This window comes from Bombina bombina, chromosome 3 (genome assembly GCF_027579735.1).
Source record: "Bombina bombina isolate aBomBom1 chromosome 3, aBomBom1.pri, whole genome shotgun sequence".
NCBI classification, from domain to species: domain Eukaryota; kingdom Metazoa; phylum Chordata; class Amphibia; order Anura; family Bombinatoridae; genus Bombina; species Bombina bombina.
The window spans coordinates 529,029,655-529,056,601 of record NC_069501.1 but is presented as its reverse complement, the minus strand read 5'-3'; positions in this window follow the sequence as shown (position 1 = coordinate 529,056,601).

The window sequence follows — 26,947 nt, the reverse complement described above, 5'->3', positions numbered from 1 at the left end:
CTACTGGTTTTAAGAGTGAACATCCAGTATATTTCTCGCTTGTTTAATTTATTTTCCCTATCTCCTCCTCTTTTCTAATGAGGGACATGATCAATACCCTGTATTGTTAATTTTGATGCATCAGAGTTGTGATATTCCCTGAAGTGTCTGGCTACTGGAGTATCAGACTCTAAGTCCTCTATTGACCTAAGATGCTGTAGGAATCTGTCTTTTAGGGAACGCTTAGTTTTGCCTGTATATTGTTTCAAACAAATTTGATATCAATTAATAAAAAATTGAATATTATGTTCCTTGCCTGTAGTATTAGATTTAAATTTTGAACCTTCTGATACATGAAAACATGTCTTACAGATGGGACGTCTACATTTGAAAAAAACCTAGGCTCTTTTTTAGCCAAGTACTTGTGGGTTTAAGCGAAAGGTCTGAAGGGGAAAGAGAGTTAGCTAAAGTTTTTCCTCTCCTAGTGACAAAATCACAGCCATTGCTAAGTATATCCTTAATTATAGGATCTGTATATAATATCGGCATTGAATCTTTAATTATATTACATACTTTGTAATAATCATTACTGTAAGTTGTAATAAATTTTGGTTTGCTCTGTTGGGACTTTCTATCCATAGGATTTTTGTATTTAAGTAAATTATCTCTTGGAATTAATTCAACTTCATCTTTAATTTGACTGAGTAATTCTGGTTCATAGCCTCTATCAATTAATCTATTGGTGACAATAGATGCGTGTTGCTGATAGTCATTTACAGTGCTGCAATTTATTTTAGCTCTTATATATTCTCCTTTAGGGATTCCCTTAATTACATGCTTTGGATGACAAGAATTAAATTCTAAAGTCGTATTTCCTGCTGTTAATTTCCTGTACAGGGAAGTTTTGATTTGTCTATTCAAATGATCTACTCTGAGTTCTAAATCCAAAAACCTAATAGATTGAGTGTCAAACTCCCCTATAAATGAGATGCCACAGTCATTATGATTTAAATAGTCATAAAACTGTTTCACTTCCTCATCATTTCCATTGATGATAAAGAACAAATCATCAATGTAGCGATAATATTGTATTATCTTACCCTTAAACGAATTACTATCTGCATAGACGTGGGACAGCTCCCACCATGCCATAAAAAGATTGGCATAGGATGGGGCAAATTTTGCCTCCATCGTCGCCCCACGTCCCTGCAGATAGTAATCGCGTCCAGTGTCAGAAGATATTCAATGGCCAGAAGAAGGAAATGTTTAACACTAGGTTAAAATTTTCCATATAGATCAAACATATACTCCATTGCTATCATGCCTTTCGTATGTGCAATGGAAGTGTATAATGATGATACATCCACAACACCAAATCTGTATGTATCTTTCCATTCTATCTGTTTTAATTTATTTAACAAATCAGTAGTGTCCTGAATATAACTCGGCATTTGTCTGACTAAAGGCTGTAAAAAGACATCGACCAGTTCAGACAATGGTTCATTGAGGGAATCAATTCCCGCAATGATAGGACGTCCAGGGGGGCTGTCAAGATTTTTATGAATTTTAGGAAAAATATGAAATACCGGCGTAACCGGAAACTGTGGTATAAGATCCTCACTTTCTGAGATTTCTACAACATTGTTGTGCTTTGCTATATTTACAATCTGTGCCAATTCTTTCCTGTTTATAGGTGTTCATGTTAATTTTAAATTGTTTGTCATATTTATCAAACTCTTCATCATATTGGACAGTTTTTAATTGTTCTTGCACATCCCTCATTTCTTTGAGCAGATCTGATCTTTGCTTTTTCCCATATTCAATTAATAAGTTAATTAATGCAAAAGAACATATATCCAAAATCTTGTTCCATTTTGATATAAAATCCATATCATTGACAATAAAGGAAGGGCATTTTCTTATTTGCAGCCCCCTTGGGATGCGTTTATCTTTCAGAATATCTAACTCCAGTTTTATGTCCCTCTTTCTGAGAGAATCAATCTCAAAAAAGAGATTATCAATAGTGAGTATCAGTTTATCCAACGTGTCTGTACTCCCTTCATTAAAGTCACTTAATACATAGGAGCTCCCTGCCACATCCTCCATATTTGAGCAATTAGGAATAATGATATAGTGCTACGATATAACAAAAAAGAATTGAAATAAGCTCACCTCCTCTTCAGCCATAAATTCTGGTCTCCTCGTGTGTCTTTATGATCTTCAGTTTGGGTAGCTCTGAAATCTTTCTATGTATCGCAGCTATGCTTCTTTAGGCATAAGACAAACAGAAACGGTTTCTTTTTAAACAAGCCGCAGCAAATTCAGGCATACCAAACATTTATAACTCATATAGTAATGCAGCGGTGAGATTGATAGGCAGCTCTTTACAGTAGATTAGCAGAAGACAATATGTAAACACATATGATGTACTGAGCGCCACACTCACCTTATCACCTCAATTCCTTGGCGGTCCTCGGCGTTTACCGGCATTGTCCATTGCGACCTCTAACCTCTGAAAACCGGCACAATATAGGGAATGTGTCTGTAGTAAATTTTGTGTCTCTCATAGATTTGCCATTGGTGCAGAGCACGTCCCCGGTCAGGGGTTTGAGGAATCAGGAATATTCAACTGATCTGGACCTGGCAGCTGACTCACCTTGGATGTATGACAACTATAGGGATTTTGGGATGAAGAGGCGGAGGAGACACCATCAGCAGGACATACCACGGTCGACCAGGTAAGGGACCAGGCGGTTTTAACACAGCTATTAAGCTCTTTGGTTCCTGGGGCAGTGAGGACATTAGAGGTTGAGGTAGAAAGGCAAAAACATAATGTATGCTTACCAGATAAATTCCTTTCCTTACTGGCAGGGAGAGTCCACAACGTAATTCCTTACTGTTGGAAAATACAACACCTGGCCACCAGGAGGAGGCAAAGACACCCCTGCCAAAGGCTTAAATATCCCTCCCAGTTTCCCTATTCCCCAGTCATTCTGCCAAGGGAACAAGGTAAAGTAGGAGAAACATCAGTATATAAAAGGTGCCAGAAGAAATAATATAAAAAGGGAGCAGCCCATCAAAAAAATTAATTATGGGCAGACTCTCCCTGCCAGGAAGGAAAGGAATTCATCTAATAAGCATAAATTATGTTTTCCTTCCATAAGGCAGGGATAGTTCACAACTTAATTCCTTAGTGTTGGGAAAACTATAACCAAGCTCCAGAGGACACTGAATGAATAACGGGAGGGAACAGAAAAAAAGAGGCGGACCCTATTCTGATGGCACCACAGCTTGCAAAACTTTTCTCCCTAAAGCTGCTTCAGCCGAAGCAAACACATCAAACTTGTAAAATTTAGAAAATGTGTGTAAGGAGGACCAGGTAGCCGCCTTACACATTTGATCCATTGAGGCTTTGTTCTTAAAAGTTCAAGAGGAAGCCACTGCTCTAGTGGAATGAGCCGTTATCCTCTCAGGAGGCTGTTGTCATGCTGTCTCATAAGCTAAGGGGATGACACTCCTCAACCAGAAAGATAGAGAAGTTGTAGTAGCCTTCTGCCCCTTACGCTTTCCCGTATAGATGACAAACAAAGAAGAAGATTGTCTGAACTCCTTAGTAGCCTGAAGATAGAACTTCAAGGCACGAACCATATCTAGATTATGAAGCAAACATTCCTTCACTGAAGAAGGAAGGATTAAGACACAAGGAAGAAACAACATAGAAATATAGAAACATAGATATTGACGGCAGATAAGAGCCATAGGCCCAGCAAGTCTGCCCGATATTACCTAATAGTATAAACTTATCTAGTTTGTAGGATAGCCTTATGCTTGTCCCATGCATTTTTAAAGTCCCCCACAGTGTTTGTCGCTACTACCTCTTGAGGAAGTTTATTCCATAAATCAATCACTCTTTCTGTAAAGAAGTGCTTCCTCAAATTACTCCTGAATCTACTACCCTTTAGCTTGAGATCATGACCCCTTGTTCTTGTATTTTCCATTTTATGTAAAATACCCACAGCCTCAGTTTTACTAAGCCCTTTAACGTACTTGAAAGTTGCTATCATATCACCTCTTTCCCTTCTCTCCTCTAAGCTATACATATTTAGGTCATTGAGCCTATCCTGGTAAGTTTTATTTTTTAGACCATGTACCATTTTGGTAGCCCTCCTTTGCACAGATTCAAGTTTGTTAATATCCTTCTGAAGATATGGCCTCCAGAACTGCACACAATACTCAAGATGAGGCCTAACTAATGATCTATAAAGTGGCATAAGAACCTTACTATTTCTGCTGCAAATACCTCTACCAATACATCCAAGCATTCTGCTAGCCTTACTCGCTGCATTACTACATTGTTTACTAAGTTTTAAATCGTCTGAAATAATAATTCCAAAGTCCTGTTCCTCATCTGTAACAGTCAGTAAAGTGTCATTGAGTCTGTAATTAACATTTGGATTTTTCTTCCCTAAATGCATTATTTTACACTTTGCTGTGTTAAACTTTAGATCCCAGTCGTTTGTCCAATCCTCCAATTGTTGTATATCACTTCTCATTTTGTCTACCCCCCCTGGAACATCCACTCTGTTGCTAATCTTTGTATCATCTGCAAACATACATACTTTCCCCTGTAGCCCTTTGCTGATATCACAGATAAATATGTTTAACAAAACAGGCCCCAGAACTGATCCCTGAGGAACACCACTAGTAACAGCCCCCTCTGCTGAATGAACTCCATTTACTAAGACACTTTGTTTTCTGTCCTTAATCCAGCATTCCACCCAGTTCACAATTTTTAAATCAAGTTTATTGTGTGGGACGGTGTCAAATGCTTTGCTGAAATCTAGATATGCTACATCAACTGCTCCACCCTTGTCTAATACTTTTGTTACATAATCAAAGAAGTCAATTAGATTAGTCTGACATGATCTCCCTGAAGTAAAACCATGCTGATTTTGGTCCTCTAAATTGTTTGTCTTTATGTAAGTCATAATTATTTCTTTTAAGAGGCTTTCCATTAATTTCCCTACTACTAAAGTTAAACTAACTGGCCTGTAGTTACCAGATTCTTCTCTACTGCCCTTTTTATTAAGAGGTATTACATTTGCTATTCTCCAATCATCTGGGACAGCTCCTGTTAATAGTGACTGATTAAACAGATCAGTTAATGGGACAGTTAGCACTGATCAAAGTTCTTTTAAAACCCTTGGATGAATATTATCAGGACCCCATCGCCTTTTTAACATTTATTTTTGATAATGCTAACAAAACCTCATCCTCTGTAAAAAGATTACTGTTAAGCTTGTTTCTATTTTTCGTAGCATCCCTTAATGTAGACATTCTATCTTCACAATCTTTTGTGAAAACAGAACAGAAGTAATCATTGAGACAGTCTGCAATCTGCTTATCTCCTTCTATTAATCTACCATCAACTGATTTCAATTTAACTATTCCTACCTTATTTGTTCTTCTTTCACTGATATATCTAAAGAATGTTTTGTCCCCATGTTTTACTGACTGTGCTATCTTCTCTTCTGCATGAGCTTTAACCTTCCTAATTAACTGCTTAGTCTTTTTTTGTTGGAGTCTCCATATTTTCATATCATCATCTGCTTGTGTGTGTCTGTAATTTTTATAAGCTATCTTTTTTGTCTTTACAGCATGTGCTACTTCTTTGGAAAACCAAATTGGTTTCCGCTTTCTTTTACTTTTACAGACATGTCTAATACGGTGTGTGGTGGCACCTTTCACAAATTCCCACTGTTCTTGAACCCCTGTAATAAGAGTTTTCCCTTTTAAATAGTTTTTTTAGGTATTCTCCCATTAATGAAAAATCTGCCTTCCTAAAGTCTAAAACTTTTGTTTTAGTCTGGGTGGACAGATCCTGCATATGAATACTAAACCAGATTGATGATCACTGGATCCTAAGTTCTCACCTACATACACATCTGAAACTGTATCACTGTTTGTAAGTATTAGATCTAATATAGCTTCCTTACGAGTTGGTTCCTTAACTAATTGCTCAAGTGATTCCCCTAGCAGAGATTCAAGAATATACCTGCTTCTAGCTGATCTAGCAGAAGGAATCTTCCAGTCTATATCTGGCAAATTAAAGTCCCCCAGTACTATAACCTTACCCGTCATGGTCATTTTGGTTATTTCTTCTAATAACAGATTGTCAAGTTTTTCATCCTGCAATGGAGGCCTACATACAACCCCTATTCTAAACACATTTTATCTCCAATTTCCAAAGTCACCCATATACTTTCCACCTCATCATTTGTTCCTACAATTTCAGTAACCTTTATATTTTCATTTACATACAGAGCAACTCCTCCACCTTTCTTTCCTACTCTGTTCTTTTTAAATAACCTGTATCCAGGTATGACTGTGTCCCAGTCATGCAAATCATTGTACCATGTTTCTGTTATAGCTACTAAATCCAAGTTGTCCCTAGTCATTATTGAAATGCGTTCAGGTCATTTATTTCCTAAGCTGCGAGCATTTGTGCTCATGGCACGAATAATTTTTCTACTAGATTTTCTAGAATTGTTACTTGGACTAACAGTTTTGGAATGCTGTGGGGGGCAGGTGGATATATTAATGCTACCCCCCTTTATCAGTTTAAATGATTTCTAATAAAGCATTTGACCTCCTCTCCCAGATGCTCTGTTCCTTTAACATCCAAATGCAAGCCATCTCTCCTAAATAACCTAGTATCTTTCCAAACAGAGCTATAATGGCTAATAAAACCAAATCTTCGTTCCCTGCACCATTTACCTAACCAAGAATTAAATGTTGTTATCCGCTCTATCTTTCCTGCTTCCTGGCCATACACAGGTAAAATAGCAGAAAATGATAGAGTTGATGCCACATTCTCTAAATGATTACCTAGGTCACAAAACTCTTTCTGAACAGCAGCAACATGATTACTAGCCAGATCATTTCTTCCTAAATGAACAATCACATCTAACTCACTTCCCTCTCCTGCTGCCTTAACAATTCTGAAAATACGATTCTTATCCCTGTGAGCAGTAGCTCCTGGAAGACATCTAAACTTCCTTGCTTCTCCTTTACTTTCACCTAAATACACATTCCTCAAAATAGAGTCACCCACTAACAGTCTTTTCCTCAAAAACACATCTGCAGTTCTTTCCTGTGTTATGTTACCTGGAGAATCAGGTACCAATAGATTTAAATTACAATTTCTTGATGTAAGGTGTTGGTTTCATGGGGGGAGTGTCAGGTCAGGCTAAAGCCTCGGGCCCACTGTACCACCTGAAGCAGATGTAGATTATCTGATAAGGATATCCTTAGAACAGACTCAGACCACGAAGCAATGATCCAAAACTATTCTGTTTATTGCAAGTTGAAAGGCACTTTTTATAGCCAAGAGTTACAGCATATCGGGTTAACAAGTGACGTATTCATAATTACATCATCTCACATAGTATTTCTGCAAGAACAAAGAAACTCATTTAAAATATAATTGGAAGAAAAGGAGTGTTAGGTAGTGATGCCGTGAATTGTTCGCCGGCGAATAGTTCCCGGTGAACATAGCATGTTCGCGTCCGCCACGGCGGGCGAACATATGCGATGTTCGATCCACCCCCTATTCGTCATCATTGAGTAATACTTTGACCCTGTACCTCACAGTCAGCAGGCATATTCCAGCCAATCAGCAGCAGATCCTCCCTCCCAGACCCTCCTACCTCCTGGACAGCATCCATTTTAGATTCATTCGGAAGCTGCATTGTTAGTGAGAGGAGGGACAGTGTAGCTGCTGCTGATTTAGTAGGGAAATCTATAGCTAGGCTAGTTTATTCAGTGTCCACTACAGTCCTGAAGGACTCATCTGATCTCTGCTGTAAGGACAGCACCCCAAAAAGCCCTTTTTAGGGCTGCTTTTTTTTTTTCCTGCGTAATCTAATTGCAGTTGCCTGCCTGCCAGCGTGTGTGTCAGGCTCACAGCGTATACTGTGCCCACTTGCCCAGTGCCACCACTCATATCTGGTGTAACAGTAGTGTAGATTTAAAAAAAAAAACACTTTTTTGACTGTCTTAAATAATAGCAGTCAGTTTCCTTCACACGTGTGCGTTTAAGTGCCTGCCTGCCAGGGCACAGTGTCACCCCAGTGCAACTCATATCTGGTGTAACAGTAGTGTAGATTTAAAAAAAACAACACTTTTTTGACTGTGTTAAATAATAGCAGTCAGTTTCCTTCACACGTGTGGGTTTAAGTGTAACAGTAGTGTAGATTTAAAAAAAAAAAACTTTTTTGACTGTGCTAAATAATAGCAGTCAGTTTCCTTCACACGTGTGCGTTTAAGTGCCTGCCTGCCAGGGCACAGTGTCACCCCAGTGAAACTCATATCTGGTGTAACAGTAGTGTAGATTTAAAAAAAACAACACTTTTTTGACTGTGTTAAATAATAGCAGTCAGTTTCCTTCACATGGGTGCGTTTAAGTGCCTGCCAGCCTGCCAGGGCACAGTGTCACCCCAGTGCAACTCATATCTGGTGTAACAGTAGTGTAGATTTAAAAAAAAAAACACTTTTTTGACTGTGTTAAATAATAGCAGTCAGTTTCCTTCACACGTGTGCATTTAAGTGCCTGCCTGCCAGGGCACAGTGTCACCCCAGTGCAACTCATATCTGGTGTAACAGTAGTGTAGATTTTAAAAAAAACACACTTTTTTGACTGTGTTAAATAATAGCAGTCAGTTTCATTCACACGTGTGCGTTTAAGTGCCTGCCTGCCAGGGCACAGTGTCACCCCAGTGCAACTCATATCTGGTGTAACAGTAGTGTAGATTTAAAAAAAAAAACCACTTTTTTGACTGTGTTAAATAATAGCAGTCAGTTTCCTCCACACGTGTGCGTTTCAGTGCCTGCCAGGGCACAGTGTCACCCCAGTGCAACTCATATCTAGTGTAACAGTAGTGTACATACCTGATGTTTTAAAGCACGTTATTCCAAACAATTTAGGAATGTTAGGTGATTTATGCCCTTTATGGATTAAAACCAGACTCTGCATCAACTATGTAATTTTCCATGGGAGTTTTGCCATGGATCCCCCTCCGGCATGCCACAGACCAGGTGTTAGTACCCTTGAAACAACTTTTCCATCACTATTGTGGCCAGAAAGAGTCCCTGTGGGTTTTAAAATTCGCCTGCCTATTGAAGTCTATGGCGGTTCACCCGGTTTGCCTGTTCGCGAACAGTTGTGGAAGTTCGCGTCCGCCGTTCGCGAACGCAAAATTTTAGGATCGCGACATCACTAGTGTTAGGGAGTCATTTCTACAGACATAACTTCAGATAACAGTAACTCTGGGCCTGATAGCCCAGCACAAATCAAAGCCGTTTGACATCTTGTAGAGATAACAATGCATTCAAACACATTGTCAGGGTCATTCTTAGGGCTATTCTAGCTATGCAAGTCTCCCTAACATCAGCATATTTCTCACTACATAATAAACCACTATAATAAAAGATTCATTAGACAAGATGGATGCTTAAGACAAAATGGCGGCAAAGAACAAGATGGCGCTAGTCATGCTAACAATTCCTAACATACCACCCTTTTATTCTAACAGAATAACATAAAAATAGACAGGCGCAGAAAATTAATAAAGCCTTGAACAACAGTATAAGCTTAATACTACGGTAACAGGACTCTATGTGAGAATACTATAGAGCAAAATATTCACATGTCGTGTTATAATTTTATAGGCCTATAGGGCACAATTTGTCACTGCACATATGTGCGGTCTCTCCAATACTCTCCGTCTATCTTCCAGCATCCCCAAAACTACCGGTCTATATGTACAAAGACACAACCAGCCCCCCATCTACCCCCAAATGATGCATCTTTTATTTCTCCACCTGCATTGCTAGCACCCCCCAATATGTCCAACAGTTCTTTCTCCACAGTAAAGCATGACATGGTAACAGCACAACTGTCTCTAGGTGGCCTCTGATCACTTTAAGAACAGTCTTTGTCCTATTAGAGCGCTCCACCTTCCTCAGACACTTTGCTTTAATACAGTTCATTTGCAGTAGGGGTGCTTATCCAGTGTTCTTCCGCTGGGAGATGCTGGAAATCTGATGGTTTGTTCATGGGGTAGACAAGGCAGCCAGTGGATCCCCATAGCAAGCAGACACTCGAGTCACAAGGAGTCTACGAAGGGAACAGAAACAGCACAAGATGAGTACACACCCCATACAATCACAATTATACCCTGTTCCAAATTATTATGCCAAAGATATCTTTCTCATTTACCTAAATAATTGATGTAAACAAGTCAGCATAATTCTCATGTTATCAACTATTAAGAGTACAATTCAAATTTTATTGAACAAACCTCCTAATGATAACAGTATTTTTTTCAAAATAAAAAACTTACAATGCACTGTTCCAAATTATTATGCACAGTAAGTTTCAAAACACTTTATAGGTTGTAAAGAACTGAAAATTGTCATTTGTTGTGTTTGCAGCATATTTATTGAAATCAAAAGCTATTTCAATCAAACTTTGAACAACATTTTAACTTTTTAAACATTTTAACAGGTCACGTTACATTTTAACATAGGACCCCTTATTTGATAGCAGCTTCACAAGTCTTGCATCTATTGAACTTGTGAGTTTTTGGACAGTTTCTGCTTGAATTTGTTTGCAAGATGTCAGAATAGCCTCCCAGAGCTGCTGTTTGGATGTAAACTGCCTCCCACCCTCATATATCTTTTGCTTGAGGATGCTCCAAAGGTTCTCAATAGGATTGAGGTCAGGGGAGGATGGAGGCCACACCATGACTTTCTCACCTTTTATCCCCATAGCAGCCATTGATGCAGAGGTATTATTTGCAGCATGAGATGGTGCATTGTCATGCACGAAGATGATTTTATTACGGAAAGCATAGTTCTTCCTTCTGTACCAGGGAAGGAAGTGGTAAGTCAGGAACTCCACATACTTTGCAGAGGTCATCTTTACACCTTCGGGGACCCTAAAGGGGCCGACCAGCTCTCTTCCCATAATTCCGGCCCAAAACATGACTCCACCACCACCTTGCTGATGTCACAGCCTTGTTGGAACAGGGTGGCCGTCCACCAACCATCACTACTCCATCTATCTGGACCATCCAGGGTTGCACGGCACTCATCAGTGAACAGGACTGTTGAAAATTAGTCTTCATGTATTTTTCTGCCCAATGCAGCCGTTTCTGCTTGTGAGCATTGGTTAGTGGTGGCCGAATGGAAGGTTTATGCACAGTTGCAAGACGCTGGAGGAATCTACACCTTGATGTCTGTGGGACTCCAGAGGCACCAGCAGCTTCAAATATCTGTTTGCTGCTATGTAATGGTATTTTAGCAGCTGCTCTCTTGATCCGATGTATGGATCTGGCAGAAATCTTCCTCAATGTGCCTTTATCTGCACAAACCCGTCTGTGCTCTGAATCAGCCACAAATCTCTTAATAGTGCAATGATCATGCTTAAGTTTTCATGAAATATCTAATGTTTTCATACCTCATCCAAGGCATTGAACTATTTCACTCTTTTCGGCAGCAGAGAAATCCTATTTCTTCCCCATATACCTTGAAAATGGTGCTCTGCTTAATAATGTGGAACACACTCCTTTAGTAGTTTTTCCTTTAATTGGGCTCACCTGGCAATCTAATTATCACAGGTGTCTGAGATTGTTTTCAGTGATCAAAAAAGCCCTGAGACATAATGCCATCCATGAGTTAAACTGAAAAAAAAAATGTAATCTTTGTGACACTGAAATAGAATTTGCATAATAATTTGGAACAGGGTGTATGTCCAAATAAAACTTCTTTTATCCTTTTTTTTAAGCATCACAATTCCTTTAGCTTAAAGGGACAGTATACTGTAAAATAGTGTTTCCCTTAATGTGTTTACAATTGCTTTTTTTACCAACTGCAGATTAAAAATGTATGAAAATTTGCTTTTAAGGCTTATTTGTGTATATTAAAGCTCTGATTTTGTGATTTGAAGCCACAACCTAATAAAATGGGTTGAGCTTGTAGGTATAATCAGATCTCATTACTGTATCACATTGTGCACATATACCTGCTTCTTTATCTTATATCTGTCCTTAAAACAATCACCAGTACTTGGAGAGAACAATGGAAAATTAACATTTTATTACCTTATCTCTGCTTTATCACACTGGGAGTGTAATCTCTTCTGCTGGCTGTGTTTACAAAGCTTATCTATAGCTTGGACCTGCGGCCACAAACTTTCAGAATAGGTGGGGATACCACATGCTAAATCAACTATTTCAAATACCAATATAAGGGTAATGGAAATACTTGTAAACAATTTAATACACTCCAGCAGGTAAAGTGGATCATTGGGAACAAATTAAAGGAGAGAAAATGTTTGAGTAAACTGTCCCTTTAACTCATCCTATGTCATTTAAAACCAAGAAAAAACATTGTTGATATATAATACAAACTAAATACATTGATACTTTCCAGAGAATAATTCACAGCTTCTCTATACAATTTAAACGATACTTCATGAATACTAAGCAAGTGAAAACTGCTAGACTTCATCAAGAGGCTGAATCTCTATGCTAAAACTTATGCTAAGGCCTGCCCTGTAGCAAAAAATGAAAAAAATAAAAATATTTTCTTTAAAAAAAAAAAAGAATCTCTTTACACAGTTACTTGGAACTACTAAGTATAAAAGAACCTAGTGTTGCTTTATTCTGCACAGCTACTATCTATAATGTTTATAATTCTCCAACTATGATCCTAATAGTCAACAATCTCATCTGATATAAACACTACTAGTTTACTAATTATTTTATGCAACCTAAATTCTCTCACACTCCTGTATGAGGAAAGAATACAATCATAACATCATTTAAAACTACAAAATCTCTTAAAGGTAAACACATATTTATGGTAAGATAAATCCTTTCTTTGACAAACATCTGGAATTACCAAATTAAAATTGCAGATACCATACCAATTAATAAAAGGGAAAAATACATTTGCTTTCATAAACTATAATTATGCTGCTCTCTAAATAAATATTTATCTGTATGATTAATATAAACTTCTAGCTGAGACATGTCCTCATTATGTTCTATAGGGTGAAGAGTCTAAAATATTCTGATATATTGCAGCATTTTCTTTAAACTATAAAGGTGCAAACATATTTTTTATACTCAGTGGGCCCTTCAATAGGTTACAATACTGCAAGGTTTAGAGTGACGCTTATCTAAAGGGTTACTTTGTTTAAGTACATAAACTACAATGTGCACTAATACCAATAAGGCATGCTTTTCTGTAGACAAAACTATATGACTTCTTATAACTAATATGATCAACAGAAAATAACACCAATACAAGAGCATACAAAACAAGAAATATAAGTAAACTAGTTAAAACAATACTCCCCTAATTTAAGTGGTTGACCCTGTAACAGCATAACAGGTCCTCAATATCAACCGGCAAGGCACAGTCCAGAGGAGGATAGTCTTTATGTTCTGACGACACACATAAGAGGAAACAGTCATGGATTACCCAGAGTCCAGTTCTGGGGCTGGTACCAGCATGCAATGCAAAGAATGGATCCAAAGATAGTTCAGCAACTTTTACTGCAGTATGGTGGTTAAAACAAGCTTGACAAAAGGTCTTTTATCTTCATTTTTTCTCTTTAAAAGGTTTACTTGCATTCAATCTTCAATCTTTGGAAGAGTGCACTTATGGAATTTTATCTGTACAGATTTTACCTAAATATGGAAAACTCAAAAATAATTCAGTTAGTGTCTTTAATCTCTGGATACAGCTGCATGATCTCATCCTGCAAATACAAATATTGTGTTAAGAACAAAATAGAAAAATAAAAACATTTAAGGTTCACTTTCTTACTTAAAATACTTACAATAATAATCACCTAACTCACACAAAGATACTCATCAATACTCATCAATACTTCCCCCTTGTTTACGTGAAACATCCCATGTGGCACGCAAACACAATATAACAATAAACTAAAAGACAAATCATGTACTCCACTCATACATTCAGAATACTATTCTCAATAGCAAGCCACATCAAATACACCTCACTATGCAATATGCCATTCATATAGCACGCTTCCACACGCAGTCACAAAAGAGAAAAACATAACAATCTCTTAGAAAACAGTTAAAACCACTTGTCCATTCCACAAAACAAAACATTAACAGCCGACAAAAACTTTAAACAACCACAATAAACCTGAAATTCAACACATATACTGACATTGACTGAAACACAGCACTCGCAAAACACTACAAATAATTAAAATCCTAAAAGAACCATCTACACCCTGGTTCTGCAACTTCTACTATGCACAAGACTTTGATATCATACTAATGATGAAATCACAGCAGATGCTCAATAAACTCCAGTTGCATATTTACACATAAAATCCCGAACCATAAACTTACAAAGGAACACGCAAACACCTAAGTATCCTATTTTGGGAAAGATTAGATAATAATGATACAGCCACTGTTCTATATAGCTCCCGCTCGCATGCACCATGCAAATCCACTGTTAATTAAATCAGGTGTGACACAAATAACTTGTGAAAAGCTCTAGAATCCAGTGTATACTTTTACATAACCAAAATTTTAATAACAACACAATTATTTGATTTAACTTTGTTTATAATTTGATATTCACCATACTGCAGCTCTCTAGCCAAATGTAACAAATGTATATAACAAAAAAATAAGCTTTCTACTAAAGAATAATAATAAAATTTCCCCTTTAAATTGTTCCCAATGATCCATTGGCCTTACTTATAATAAAAATGTATACTGACGTTCATTAAATAGCCTAAGCAAGCATAACCAGCATAAAAACACACTCACAGTGGGGTGTAGGCTAGTTAAAGGGACATTTTACCCAAATTAAAAATGATCTTTAATTGAAACTGCTGACACAGTTAAATATACTAGTGTTAGGCTTACAGTAAACCTCATTGTCTTCTCTGTAAATATTTCCTTAAAATCCCAGATGTTATATCAGTTTGCCTGTATCCCTTTAAATATTTTCACTCCTCTGTTCAGCTTGCATTACAGAGAGAATGAAGTTACACTGCGTGAATGTCTGCTATCTAATAGGCAGATTTAAAAAGAATCATACAAAGAAAGGTCTTCAAAAAATATATTTTGCAAACTACTAATACAGTGTTATTGCTGCTCATGAACTTCTTTCACATGAGTGAACTGGTCCTTTAAAAATAAAATGACAATTTTCTATTGCTCTGTCTAAGCCATAAGCTTCGGTTTTACAGACAAATATAAGATAAGGATCATCCGAAATTCAACCCATTGCAATTTATTTCATATATACACAAACTTGCAAATGCAACTTCTCCCACATTTTAAAATATTCAGCTTATATAACAAGCCATTGAAAATACCTTAATATCAAACCTATGTTACAGTGTACTGTCCCTTTAAGGACTAACCATTTATCACGTAACACCCATGTATATTAAAACGTTTACTGAATTAATTTACTTGCAATAGAAACGGACACAAATACTTTTAGATAAATTTAATGATATACAGCCTATAACCATATTTTATCTTTTCCACTAACGCCATGCACAGATCTTGCAAATACAATGTTAATCTATTTTCATTTACCCGAACATGACCAAAGGTCACTCAATCATCCGCACATTCACAACTCCTTTAATTAGTTCCCTTGCAAAAAAAACCCCAATATATTTATATGCCGCAACAGGTGGGCAGTTTTTTTTATATTTGCATACAACAATTATCACTTAAACTAAAACTGCTTATTAATAACACACATACTTTAAATATGCTATTGACTTTAAAATACAGTTATAAAGCTATAACAATCAAACTTCAAATACCTCATTACAACGTCTGATTTCTTAGCTAATAAACTAGCTTAAATAATTATCATACAGAAAGCAATACACACACACAAGCTCATCTCCTCTCGCATACCAGAAATCCACTCCCCTTTTCCTTACTTTCCTTCTCAGGAAAACATATATTTCATAACATACCAAAGACACATAAAAATAAGATTAACTTTCCACCAAATTTAAAATGTATTTGAAAGTGTCCGAATTTACAGAGAATGGCCATTTCCCCACAAATTAAGAAAAACACATTTCGAACAGGATAAAATCATCCTCTGTTCTTCTCTTTATTTTGTTATTTTTTATCTAAGCAACTCTTTGACACATAATAACAGACACCTCACACATGACACATCAAAATATACATTTCCTTTTTTACAAACGGAGCTGCTGTAACAGTTTTTTTTCTGTTCTCTGATCTGTATGCGCTTGGTGGCCCCCCTTCTTTGCCCTCAACATTCTTTAACACAGAGTTTTCTCTTTGAATCTACACCGCAGTGACAGTGTTTTTTATGAACCCCCTCCCTTTCTAGAGTGGATGTCTCTCTGCTGTCTCTCTGCTTCTGAAATACTTCTATTAACCCCTTTGTAGACATTAAAAATAATATTCTCCTTTTTGAACACGCAGTTATTATTAATATTTTACATGCAAATAAGAGCAGCAATGCTAAAAATGCACAGTCACTTAAAGGGACATTCCAGTCAAAATATAAATGCACATAGATTTATTGCATCTTTGAATAGAAACATATTTGCAATATACATGCATTGGCAAACATGCTTCTATTAAGAGTTATCACTGTTTTAGTGTTAACATTTTTCCCTGCACGTGCATGTGAAGCATAGCTAGATGTTCTCACTGCACCCACATTTTAAAAAATACAGCTGCTCAGATCATCAGTTGGGCTTGTATCATGTCAGTAATTAACAAAATGGGTCATTACCAGATGGTACAATCACTTTAGGCTCTCTGAACAAGTGTTGTGTTTAAAATGCTGGTGCACGGTGCATACTTAAATACACTTTTGAAACAGCTATAGCTTTTATTAGAAGCATTTTTGCTAATGCATGTATATTACAAAATTGCTTCTGTTCAATACCGAAATGCACCCATGTGGTTTCCAATTTTGGCTGGAATATCCCTTTAACGCCTTAATGACCGGAACATTTTTCAATTTTCTTACCCTTAATGACAAAGGCTATTTTTACATTTCTGTGGTGTTTGTGTTCAGCTGTAATTTTCCTCTTACTCATTTACTGTACCCACACATATTATATACCGTTTTTCTCGCCATTAAATGGACTTTCTAAATATACCATTATATATTATAATTTACTATAAAAAATTTTATAAAATATAAGGAAAAAATGGAAAAAACACACTTTTTCTAACTTTGACCCCCAAACTCTGTTACACATCTACAACCACTAAAAAACACCCATGCTAAATAGTTTCTAAATTTTGTCCTGAGTTTAGAAATACCCAATGTTTACATGTTCTTTGCTTTTTTTGTAAGTTATAGGGCCATAAATACAAGTAGCACTTTGCTATTTCTAAACCACTTTTTTTTCAAAATTAGCGCTAGTTACATTGGAACACTGATATCTGTCAGGAATACCTGAATATCCATTGACATGTATATATTTTTTTTTAGAAGACATTCCAAAGTATTGATCTAGGCCCATTTTGGTATATTTCATGCCACCGTTTCACCGCCAAATGCAATCAAATTAAAAAAAATGTTCACTTTTTCACACATTTTGTCACAAACTTTAGGTTTCCCACTGAAATTATTTACAAACAGCTTCTGCAATTATGGCACAAATGGTTGTAAATGCTTCTCTGGGATCGCCTTTGTTCAGAAATAGCAGACTTATATGGCTTTGGGGTTGCTTTTTGGTAATTTGCTAAATGCCGCTGCGCACCACACGTGTTTTATGCCCAGCAGTGAAGGGGTTAATTAGGGAGCATGTAGGGAGCTTGTAGGGTTAATTTTAGCTTTAGTTTAGTGTAGTAGACAACTCCAAGTATTGATCTAGGCCAATTTTGGTATATTTCATGCCACCATTTCACCGCCCAATGCGAGCAAATAAAAAAAAAACTTTACATTTTTCACAATTTTAGGTTTCTCACTGAAATTATTTACAAACAGTTTGTGCAATTATGGCACAAATGGTTGTAAAAGCTTCTCTGGGATCCCCTTTGTTCAGAAATAGCAGACATATATGGCTTTGGCGTTGCCTTTTGTTAATTAGAAGGCCGCTAAATGCTGCTGCGCACAACACGTGAATTATGCCCAGCAGTGAAGGAGTTCATTAGGTAGCTTGTAGGGCGCTGGCAGGGTTAATTTTAGCTTTAGTGTAGAGATCAGCCTCCTACCTGACACATCCCACCCCCTGATCCCTCCCAAACAGCTCTCTTCCCTCCCCCACCCCACAATTGTCCCCGCCATCTTAAGTACTGGCAGAAAGTCTGCCAGTACTAAATAAAAGGAGTTTTTTTTATTTTATTTTTAAAAAAAATGTATTCTGCTGTTATGGAGCCCTGCCTTAGCCCCCAACCTCCCTGATCCCCCACCAAACAGCTCCATAACCCTCCCTGCTACTTAATTGCCGCCATCTTGGGTACTGGCAGCTGTCTGCCAGTACCCAATTTGCCCTGAAAAATATTTATAAACTTTTGCCCCCAAAAATATTTATAAACTTTTCTGTAGTGTAACAGCCCCCCCTCAATACCCCCAACCCCCCCCAGATCCTTTTATATATATATATATTTTTTTTAATGTTTTGAACTTTTTATTTTTTTCCATTGGTGTCAGTGGCTAATATGCGCGTGCGCCCCCACGTGCACACGCGCGCGCGCCCCACGTGCACACGCCCCACGTGCACACGCGCGCCCACACGCTGCCGCCTCCTTGCTTCCCTTCCCCCCGGAACACAGCACCATTGTTACCGGTGCAGAGAGGGCCACAGAGTGGCTCTCTCTGCATCGGAGGCTTGTTAAAAGGTATTGCAGGATGCCTCCATATCGAGGCATCACTGCAATACCCTGAGAGCTGCTGGAAGCGATTGCGATCGCTTCCAGCACTCTCTTAAACAACTGACATACCAGGTACGTCCATTGTCACTAACTGCTAGTTTTTGCAGGACGTACCTGGTACGTCAGTTGTCATTAAGGGGTTAATATGTTCTAAGCACAGCACAGTCATATAGTAATAAAAGCAAATAAGCAAAGCAAAGCTTCAGATATCAAACATTAGATCCAGGTGGGTAATAAAACTCTATTATAAGAATGGATATGGAAAACTTCAACACATGTGAACCTCAAACTCACTGTCACAAGGCAATGCCAACTTTCATGCCAACTTTTATCTTGGGCGCTTACCAGACAGGACTGCAATACCTGTCTTAAACTAGCACAGGACTATACACCTGTCTAGAGGGATTATCACAAGTGCCGACAGGACTGAAACCTTTGCACAAACCCTGCTTCTTTCTTTACTGCAGGAATCCCTTTTAACCCTTTATCATATATTACCAACACCTATTACACGACTAAATTTAGGTTCAGATTCACAGAGGGAAAGTAGAGTAAAAAATACTCATACTTACCGACTGCGAATGCCACAAGCTGAGACCAGAAACTGTAAGGTGTTGGTTTCATGGGGGGAGTGTCAGGTCAGGCCGAAGCCTCGGCCCACTGTACCACCTGAAGCAGATGTAGATTATCTGATAAGGATATCCTTAGAACAGACTCAGACCACGCAGCAATGATCCAAAACTATTCTGTTTATTGCAAGTTGAAAGGCACTTTTTATAGCCAAGAGTTACAGAATATCGGGTTAACAAGTGATGTATTAATAATTACATCATCTCACATAGTATTTCTGCAAGAACAAAGAAACTCATTTAAAATATAATTGGAAGAAAAGGAGTGTTAGGGAGTCATTTCTACAGACATAACTAACTTCAGATAACAGTAACTCTGGGCCTCATAGCCCAGCACAAATCAAAGCCGTTTGACATCTTGTAGAGATAACAATGCATCCAAGCACATCGTCAGGGTCATTCTCAGGGCTATTCTAGCTATGCAAGTCTCCCTAACATCAGCATATTTCTCACTACATAATAAACCACTATAATAAAAGATTCATTAGACAAGATGGATGCTTAGGACAAAATGGTGGCGAAGAACAAGATGGCGCTAGTCATGCTAACAATTCCTAACACTTGATTAATGTTACAATTCAATACCAACTTAGGGAGGAACCCTAGTTTAGTGTGTAAAATCAGCATAAACAACAGATAAGGGGGATCACATTGCAAAGCAGAAATCTCAGAAACTCTGCATACAAAGGCAATAGCCAACAAAAAAGAACCTTCCAAGATAACAATTTAATGCCAACAGTATGCATAGGTTCAAATGGAGCCTGCTGCAAAACATAAAGAACAAGATTGAGGCTCCAAGGCAGAGCCCCAGATCTAAACACGGGTCTGATCCTAGCCAGAGCCTTAACAAAGGACTGCACATCCGGAAGCTCAGACAATCTTTTGTGCAGTAACACCAACAGGGCAGATATCTGTCCCTTCAGGGAACTAGCAGACAGGTCCTTTTCCAGTCCATCCTGTAGGAAAGCTAAAATGCTGGCAACCTTGACCTTATGCCAGGAAAAGCCACGCTCCTCACACCAGTACAAGTAAGTCCTCCACACTTTATGGTAGATATGACGAGTAACTAGCTTACGAGCTTCAACCAGAGTGTTGATAACACTCTCAGAGAACCCTCTTTTGGCTAATACTAAGCGTTCAATCTCCACGCAGTCAGCCTCAGAGAATCTAGATTTTGATGAACGAAGGGACCCTGTATCAGCAGATCTCTGCAACAAGGTAACCTCCACTGAGGAGATGAGGACATCCACACCAGATCCACAAACCACATCCTTCACGGCCATGAAGGAGCAATCAGCATCACAGATGCTTGCTCCTGCTTGATGCGAGCCACCACACGAGTGAGAAGCGGCAATAGAGGAAAAAGATATATGAGACTGAACGTCCATAGTACTGATAGGGCATCTATCAATTCTGCCTGAGGATCCCTCGACCTCGACCAGCACCTGGGCAGCTTGGTGTTGAGGCGGGATGCCATGAGATCTATCTCTGACATCCCCCACTCACTGCATATCTCTGCAAACACCTTGGGGTGAAGAGACCATTCCTCTGGGTGAAAGCATTGCCTGCTGAGAAAGTCCACTTCCCAGTTGTCCACACCCGGAATGTGGATCGCTGACAGTGTACATTTGTGAGTCTCCGCCCACTCTAGTATCTGAGGTCATCGCCAAGGAACTTCTCGTATCCCCTTGATGGTTGATATAGGCAACAGATGTTATATTGTCTGATTGGATCCTGATAAACTGGGATGAACCCAAAAGGGGCCAAGCCTTCAAGGCATTACAGATTGCCTGGAATTCCAAAATATTGTTTGGAAGGGAGGACTCCTCCTGAGTCCACAGACCTTGTGCTTTCTTGGCACCCCAAACGGCTCCCCAGCCCGAAAGGCTTGCGTCCATAGTCACAATCTCCTAAGACGGTCTCAAAAAGCATGTACCTTAAGACAGATGATCTGGACAGACCCACCAGGAGAGTGAGTCTCTCAACAGGATGTTCAGTACAATCTGTTGAGACAGATCTGAATGGCCCCCATTCCATTGTCTCAGCATGAATAGTTGTAAATAGTAGATGGAATCTGGCAAAAGGAATGATGGCCATGCAGGACACCATGAGTCTGATTGCCTCCATACACTAAGCCACTGAGGGTCTCAAGGAGGCCTGGAGGGCAAGACATGCATAAGTTAGCTTGCAACGTCTCTGATCTGTGAGGAATATCCTCATGGATATGGAGTCTATTATAGTTCCCAGGAAATTCACCCTTGTACTTGGAATAAGAGAACTCTTTTACAAGGTTTATCTTCCATCCATGTTATCGAAGAAGATTGAGAAGGGACTCTGAATGTTCTTCCGCTAGATGAAAAGATGGTGCCTGTACCAAGATATCATCCAGGTAAGGCGCTAGTGAAATACCTTCTGTTCTGGCAATGGCTAGAAAAGGCCCCAGAACCTTTGTAAATATCCTTAGAGCAGTAGCTAGGCCAAACAGAAGAGCTATGAACTGGAAGTGTTGATCCAAAAAAGCAAACCTCAGGAACTGAAAATGTTCCCTGTATTCCCAGGATTGACTGTATTGTTCCCATCATGAAACACTCAGAAACTTGTTTAGGCACTTTAAGTCCAGAATTGGACAGAAAGTTCCTTCCTTCTTTGGAACCACGAAAAGGTTTGAATAAAACCCCAAAGCTCTTTATGCTGTAGGTACCGGGACAATTACTCCTAGAAAGGAGAGATCCTGTATGCAACCTAAGAAGGCAGCCCTCTTTTCCGGTCTTGTCGAAATACTGGAGAGTAGGAATCTGCCCCTGGGCAGATGAGACTTGAACCCTATCCTGTATCCTTGAGATACAACTTCCAGGACCCAAGGATTTTGTACATCCTGGAACCAAGCGTCTGAAAAAAGAGACAGTCTGCCCCCTACTCGATCCAATCCTGGATCAGGGGTCACCTCTTCATGCGGACTTCTTAGTCTGTTTGGACTTATTCCAAGAATACTCTTGGGCTGCTCAGACTTGGAAGAGGACTGCTGTTGTTGCGACTTGTCAGCACGAAAGGAACAAAAATTAGAAAGTTGCCGTCCCTTAGGTCTATTCTTCTTATCTTGCGGTAGGCACCTTTCCCTCCAGTAGCCGTAGAGATAATCGAGTCCAGCCCTAGACCGAATAAAATCTTCCCCTTGAAGGGAAGAGAAAGGAGTCTGGATTTAGAAGTCATATTCGCAGACCAAGACTTCAACCAGAGAGCCCAGCGGGCTAGAACCGCAAAGCCAGCAACCTTAGCATTTACGCGAATAATCTGCATATTCGCGTCACAGATGAAGGCGTTGGCAATTGTCAATGCCGCACCAGTAGGTAGCTGCTCCAGCAACCGCAGTTACAGCTGCCGCCGGTTGAAATAAAAACCCTGTATCTTCCTTAGAAAATTTTCAATTTTTTTATCCATAGGCTCTCTATTCAAAGAACTATCCTCCAGAGGGATAGTAGTATGCTTAGCCAACAGGGAAATAGCACCATCCACCTTTGGGAAGTATCCCCACAAACGTAATTGAGAGTCAGGGACTGGGAATAATTTTCTTAAAGTAGACGAGGGAGAGAAAGAAGTTACTACACTTTCCCATTCGTTACTAATAATCAGATAGATTATGAGTTTGGCGTTATGAGTATAACGCTGTTTTTCCCCAAATGCCAGTATTACAAGTCTTGTAGGTATAGCTGTACCGCACACCTTTTTTAGCGGTCACACAACGTCAGTACCGCACTTTTAAAAAAAGTCCTTTTTCAATGGGACTAATATCGCCGGTATTACGAGTTTTGCCAGGGAGGCCAAAAAGTGAGCGGTACACCCTATACCTACAAGATCCGTACCGCCATCTGAAGTCAGTAGTTTTGAGTTTTACGTTACAAAGCTGTAGCATAAAACTCATAACTAAACTGTCACAAAGTACACTAACACCCATAAAGTAGCTATTAACCCCGAAACCGAGGCCCTCCCGCATCGCAAATAATAAAATAAAATTATTAACCCCTAATCTGCCGCTCCGGACATCACAGCTACTTAAAAAATGTATTAACCCCGATTCTGCCGCTCCCCGACATCTTCACCGCTATAATAAAAATATTAACCCCTAAACAGCCGCCCTGCCGCATCGCAAACACTATTTAAATATTATTAACCAGACAGTCTGCCATCCGCCCACTCCGCCGCTATAATAAACCTATTAACCCCTAAACCTAACCCTAACGTAACCCTAACCCTCCCTAACTTAAATAGTTTTTGTCCGGTCTTCAAAAACTGTAAGTGGATCGTCGGGGGTTAGTGTTAGGTTTTTTTAAGGGTTTATTGGGTGGATTTTATTTTTAGCTTAGGGTTTTGGGCAATGTAAAAGAGCTAAATGCCCTTTTCAGGGTAATGCCCATCCAAATGCCCTTTTCAGGGCAATGGGGAGCTTAGGTTTATTTAGATAGGATTTTATTTGGGGGGTTTGGTTGTGTGGGTGGTGGGTTTTACTGTTGGGGGGTTGTTTGTATTTTTTTTTACAGGTAAAAGAGCTGATTTCTTTGGGGCAATGCCCCACAAAAGGCCCTTTTAAGGGCCATTGGCAGTTTAGTGTAGGCTAGGGTTTTTTTTGGGGGGGGGGCTTTTTATTTTGATAGGGCTATTAGATTAGGAGTAATTCATTTTTATTATTGATCATTTCATTTTTTATTTTGTGTAATTTAGTGTTTATTTTTTTGTAATTTAGATAAATGTATTTTGTTAATTTAATTTATTTAATTTTATTGTAATGTTAGCTGTTAGTGTAACTCAGGTTAGGTGTTATTTTACAGGTAACTTTGTATTTATTTTAACTAGGTAGCTAGTAAATAGTTAATAACTATTTACTAACTAGTCTACCTAGTTAAAATGAATACAAACTTAGCTGTGAAATAAAAATAAAACCTAAGATAGCTACAACTATTAGTTATATTGTAGCTAGCTTAGGGTTTATTTTACAGGTAAGTAAGTATTTAGTTTTAAATAGGAATTATTTAGTTATTAATAGTAAGTTTTATTTAGAATTATTTTAATTATATTAAGTTAAGGGGTGTTAGGGTTAGACTTGGGGTTACGTTAGGGGTTAATATATTTATTTAGTGTTAGTGATGTGGGAGGCCAGAGGTTTAGGGGTTAATAACTTTAGTATAGTGGTGGCTGCAACATTGGGGGCAGCAGATTAGGGTTTAATAAGTGTAATGAAGGTGGCGGCAATGTCGGGGGCGGCAGATTAGGGGTGTTTAGACTCAGGGTTTATGTTAGGGTGCTAGGTTTAAATATAAAAATTTTTTCCCCATAGGCATCAATGGGGCTACGTTACGGAGCTTTACGCTCTGCGATTGCAGGTGTAAGGCTTTTTTTTAGCCGGCTCTCCCCATTGATGTCTATGGGAAAATCGTGCACGAGCACGTCAAAACATTGCTTGGATTTGGGTGAAGCATGGAGCTCAACGCAACCATATCGGCCACACAATCCGTTTTTTTGCAAACCTGTAATAGCAGTGCTATTAAAGGTGAACGGTAAAAATAACTTGCAAGTTATTAGCGAGCCAGCCATAACGCAAAACTCATAATCTGACTAAATGTTTGCCATCTTAACTGGCACAGGAAAAGTTAACTTCCTATCTTCGTAAACCCTGTCTTATTTAAGGATCTTAGGCTCCTCAGGGAGTGTGGCCTCTGGAACCTCTAGAGTAGACAGAACATCCTTTAATATAATATGCAGATGCTTAATTTTAAATCTAAAGGAGGGTTCCTCCGCTGAAGGAGATTTAATAACTGAAGTCTCCAACTCAGAAAGTTCACCCTCTGAAGCTACAGAGGTTAACTCATCTTTGGATAGCTGGGATATAGTAGCTAAAATAGTTAGATGACTAAAGGTCAGGAGAACTATGTTTAACCTTTCTCTCGCGTTTGTTAGAGCGAGGTAAGGCACGCTGGGCTGCAGACACTGCTGATTGTAACTGAGCAGTAAAGTCCGCTGGAGAAAAGCCCCCTCCAGATGGAGGATTAGTTGAGCCGCTGAGAACTGCATGTGGAGCGGGTAATGTAGAAAGGGTAGTAATTGTAGATTTTCAGATTCCTGAGAAGTAGACGGCTCAGAAGGGCTATGAGTATTAGCGGGCTTGTCTCCTTTCTTTGACTTTAGAACAGTGTTTAGGCAAATGGAAATAATTGAGCATGCGGGCAAACTACAGCCTCCTCACACTATAAATAGGAATTATTAATCAGTACAGAAGGAGCAGAACTTTCTAATGTAGTATCAGAGTCCTCCATAGCTTTGTATATACACACAGAATGACAATCAAAAAGAAAAAGCTTTTATTTTAAAAAAACGACACCTTAATACTCCCAATGGCTGGGGCACTTGCCACCTCCTAGATCCAGACAGCTAACAGTGAAAATGCTCTCTCAGGAGTGATGTCTGCAGCAGGACCTTAGGAATTGAAAGAGACCACACCCGGTCACGTGGTACATAAGACAGGACTTCCCCTGCTATGAAAAAAGGCACCAAGCTGTTATGAGCTGCACAACACTGCCAAAAACACACAGCCTATGAGCCTATAAAATAAAAACTCTCACATTAAGCAGTATAAATCCCCAAACTGTTCAAATAATCTCCCTGAAGGAGATATTAACCCTTGATCCTATCAAAGTAAAAACGAGCCACACTGTGACTCTGTATAGCGTTTTTCAATGTATATATAAAAAACGGTCTAACCCTCCAGGATCCATGATGTGGAACAGACACAGCCTCTCAAATGTGACAGTCTTGCAGCTTCTCGTCAACACTGATTGCTCAGGAGCTGTTAGCGACAGTTTGGATGGGTTTGCAGAAAAACTTTCATTGCACCTCCAGACTCTGACTTTCACCAATACTCTCACTGAGAGGTTGACATAATTACTTAAAACTCCAGTCCTTTCTCGAAGGGAACATACCCATATAGGACTATCCAAATCTTCTGACACTTCTCTGCCACCTCCAATAGTGACGAAACACAAATGACTGGGGGGTAGGGGAAGTAGGAGGGATATTTAAGCCTTTGTCTGGTGTGTCTTTGCCTCCTCCTGGTGGCCAGGTTTTGTATTTCCCAACAGTAAGGAATGAAATTGTGAACTCTCCCTGCCTTATGGAAGGAAAGGGTAGTGTTGGTATGGGCAAGAGTAAGGTTAGTAGGAAGAACGGGAGCTTAGTGTGGATAGGGAATTTTCTTCCTCTTAACCTAAGGGGCGGCCTGTGGAGCAGAGAAGAGATAACAGCGAGTGGAGGGTCAGGAGGAGTGAGTCACGGCAGAGGGACAGATCTTGTTTGCCTTTAACACCACAGAGATCAAGAGATATAATG